This window comes from Aedes albopictus, chromosome 2 (assembly GCF_035046485.1).
Source record: "Aedes albopictus strain Foshan chromosome 2, AalbF5, whole genome shotgun sequence".
Classification (NCBI taxonomy): Eukaryota; Metazoa; Arthropoda; class Insecta; order Diptera; family Culicidae; genus Aedes; species Aedes albopictus.
Window position 1 is genome coordinate 279197350 of NC_085137.1, and position 4676 is coordinate 279202025.

A 4676-nucleotide genomic window follows, 5' to 3' on the forward strand; every position below is an offset into this window, starting at 1 on the left:
CTTTAAATTTTGATTTATTGATCAATGTGCGCAAAAAATGCGCTCTCAAAAAAACTAGGAAGTGCCTTTTGCTTAATAACTTTGGGTAGACGCATCTATTTTATATTTTTTCAAATGGACGATGATCTTGAAACCTGTCCGGTTCCATCGCAAAAAAAAAGTTTTGAAATCGGTTGAAAAACGGCCGAGAAATGCCTTGTCAAAGTTGGACTTCCGACTTTTTTTGGACCCTTGGTAGTTTAGGAGTTAAATCGTAGTATTGAACTAGGTAGGGTAGCGAACCACTTGGGCAGCGGCCGGTTTTTTGGGCACTGATTGATTGATTTGTCTTTATTAGAGAGACTTTCAGCCCTTGGCTGGTTCGTCTCTATTTTTTTTTTTTTTTTTTTTTTGGGCACTCTTCGCTATAACTCAATCAATTCCAAACCAATTGACTTGAAATTTTGTTCTCGGCTAGATACTATACGTATCTCATCGCGTTCTAAAAATTGTGTCAATGGACTACCCGCTTTGCGCGCAGCCACAGTTGATCAGTAGTATGGTACACGCTTGTATGGAAAAAATAAATCCTCGCTCCAGTCGCGTTTTCAGATCCCATTTAGGTCCCATATGAACTGTACAAAATTTCAGCGCAATCGGTGAAACTATAATTTAGCGCAAGCGGTTCAAAGTTTTCATAGTATTTACTATGGGAAAAGTTACACTTTCAGATAAAAAATCCCAGAGGTCGTCCCTTGTCTCCTTAATTCAAATCGATCAATGATTCTTGTAGAAAAATCAATTATGAAACTTTCCTTCGAAGACCGCAAAACAATTGGATGCTTGTGGAAAAAGTTATTGATTTATTACCGATTAGTGATATAACGAACGGCTTTTTGTTTTATTTTATCAGCAGCACTGCTGCTGCCGTTGTTGCATGGGGTGGCGGGAGGCATCACCACCCCCAGAAACAGCAGCAGCCAAGGCAGCAGCTACAGTGCTGCTAATAAAACAAAACAAAAAGCCGTTCATTGGATCACTAATCGGTAATAAATCAATAACTTTTAACACAAGCATCCAATTGTTTTGCGGTCTTCGAAGGAAAGTTTCATAATTGATTTTTCAACAAGAAACATTGATCGATTTGAATTAAGGAGACAAGGGACGACCTTTGGGATTTTTTATCTGAAAGTGTAACTTTTCCCATAGTAAATCCTTTGAAAACTTTGAACCGCTTGCGCTAAATTATAGTTTCACCGATTGCGCTGAAATTTTGCACAGTTCATATGGGACCTAAATGGGATCTAAAAAGTCGACTGGAGCGAGGATTCGATATTTGTCCCATACTATTGATCAGCAGGAATAAATCAATTTAATTTTGTATGGCGAAATGCATCTAAACTTGAATTACTTGAAATACAAAGCTTTTCCCGAAAAAATATTTGGTAGGCTTAATAGTAGTCACCATTGTGCACAACCACTACCAAATTTTTCGAATAATGTGTTCCACTTTGAAGAATTTGCCTTTAGATGGTATTCGCCATACAATATTTTTGCGATTTACTTTTAGCAATTTTTCGCGCATAGAAGCTAGCGCCACATTGGTCGATGCGGAGAGTAGGAAAACAGCCGATGTAGTTAATTCATTGGTTCAAAATTGGCTGAGTTATAGCAGAAAAGTGCCCAAAATAGGACCCCTGTGAGATGGTTCCACTTCCCTACCTATTTCAAAATCCTAATCCCTTATCCTAATCATTATACAAATCGTTTCAGGTAACTTGCAAGGTATATGTGTTCTCTGTTACAAATGCTGAGAGATGGATGAATAATATAGACGATCAATTAAATTTCGAGGAGATTGGACCCATAGTGTATCGAGAAACACTAGACCATCATAACGTTGTTTTTCATGAAGAAAACTCAACTATATCATACAACTCCCGAAGACTGCTTCATTTCATGCCGGACCTTAATGAAAATGGAATACTGAATAAAACAGTTATTATACCAAATACAGCCGTTTTGGTAAGTTACAAAAATGATAAGTTCTCAATCAATGTGCCCTTGAAAGTGCCAACATACCACACTCAAGCATTTGGTCAAACGTGACCGAGCAACTCGCTCAAACTCGGGCAGACAATGGAACGTTTACCATAATAAATACAAAATTTTCCATAAATAAGGCCGTAACAAATCCCATTTTCTTCTTTTGTCACAATACTCGTTTGCTCGCTAAGGGGGAGGACAATAAATAATAAATGTATTTGACGAAGAAATACCCAAACAATTCGGCAAAATCTATAAACTCATCGGATTTGTTAAGGAATTTTCTGTGCAACTCTAATTTCACCTTAAAATTTTAAAATTTCTTGAATAATTTATTGGTGTCCCCCCTCAAAATGTTGAATTTCGACCAAAATTTTCCAGGGGGGCGGTGACATAAGAGAAAATCGAAATTTGTATCAGCCTAATTCGAAAAGTCAAAGTGAAAAACAGGGGTGTAAGCAGTAATAAATTCTAAAAATTCCATAAACAAATAAGAAAATGCATAAATAAATCAGAAGTTTCCATAAATAATTGATTTTTGAACAATTGATTTAATCAACTGTTGCAATACAAACCCAATTTAATACACCTATGGTGAACAGAACCCTTCTTACACTTATTAAAATTATTGTTGTAGGGTAGTGGAGGTATTTTGGCCCGGGCAGGTATTTTGGCCCACCTTGTACCTTTTCTAACAATTTATAACTTAAAATTGTCAAGAAGCTTGTTACTCGCGAATGAAGCGTATAAAGTGACTCAAAATGGATCGTCTGTCACATTTGTTCCAAGTGATTTGTTTTATTTAGTGTTAGAAAATTGAAAAATAGTTTGCGCAGTACCACAGTCTCAGTGGTTTGACTCCGAATCAATAGAAGACGACAATGTTGAAGTCAACTTCAAAAGCTTATTTTTTCTCGGATAATATTTATAGAAATACGTAAATGTATTCAATGCTTTTCAGAGTTATATATTTTCTGTTGTTGAGTTAAAAACAGTAAGTACAATATGTTAAAAATGCATTTTGAGGCATGGCCAAAATATGTTCTCCGTTATCTGCACTGGACAAATTTTGGCCCACCCTTGCAGCTGCGCGCTGACAGCTCTTTGTTGACAACTTGCAGTTTTGTTCTGACGAGAAGACCAACAGCGTTCAGTGTTCTCCAGGTAATTATTTCTATGATTTATTATGATTTAACTTTTATAAATGGATGTAAACTACTAATGAAACTTTACGGAATCATTCTGTTGTTTTCCAGATGGCGAAAACCAAGAAAGGTGTACGCCAGAAGGCATATTCAGAGATGTAAGGAAGTGCTTGCAAGAAATCCGACAAGGAGTTCCTGATCGTAGGGCCTGCCTCCGGAACAGAGTTCCTCGATCCACCATCAAATTTCGCTTGGGAGCACGGTGCAAAGGGCAGGGAAGAACAGGGCCACCCACTGCTCTTGGAACGGCGGAAGAAAAAGACCTGGCCGATTGGATCATTAAAATGTCTCGTAAAGGTTTTCCAGTTACTAAATACCGTGTTATGAGCAGCGTTACGGCAAAGAATAAGAATATCAAGAATGCCCACTCCGCTGATGTTCGGGGGGACACTACCGCTGCGCTATTTGCGGATGAAAGTTCAACCTTGATGCGGTAGTGTGCGTTACTGACTGTGCAACAAACCGCTGAATTGAGATTCAGCAATTTATTGCCAAGATGATAATTTTTGCCATTTTTCGGGAATGGGGCATACGTCACCCTTTTCCCCAATCAATTGCAACAATTTTGCATTTTTCGCTCATGACGAAATAAGGGATATGAAGAATGCCAAAGGAAAAAGATTTCTTGAGCCCACACGATGTGTGGAGCACAATGACACCAATTGTTAGAAACACGGACGGAAAGCGCCCAGAAGGAGAAGAGACAGGAATTCAAGAATGACTCGAGAAAGGGAAACCAACATTTTGGGATCTCGGCTTTTAATTTATGGCATAAACATTGGGCATGGTTTTCAACATATGTTGAAGCCTTCTCTGCCTGTATTCGGGGTGACGAAATTCAAGTACCTACAGGGTTGTCTTGATGAAATAAACAATTGCCTAGAAATCCGATCGCTAACGACGGGAGGCTAGAACTACAGGTTTTTTCTTTCGGGTCGTAAATTATACAAGACTTCACACGCCGAGGATTTTTGCTGATTATGCAGCAACCTCAAGCCGATATGGAAATGAAGGGATGATCGTAAAATGGGTTGAGAAGAATGATCTGATTGTTTTTGCAACAAGAAAAAACTTGGAAATGCATAACCTTCCCCGAAAGAGAAAGGTAATCACAGACGACGATCATAATTGGATCGTAAAATTATGTTTATGGACGACCGTCCACGCATCCATGCTTAGAAGGCGTGAAAACTCTAACGCATGAGTGATCGTAAAACTAAGACGGGTGACGAAGAAAAGTAAACACTATAAATTTACGATCGCCCGGTGCGTTCATGAAAAATCAAGTTCGGGGATGATGATGGTTGGTGTGGCCCTTGATGACTCAGCCACTAAGGGAAGAAATTTTGAGATTGAATTCGCGAGTAATTTCGCTCTCCTCAGAATTTTGGTATGGTCTCACAGATGTGAGAATGTGGATGGGGGATGCTATGATGCATCGGAGAT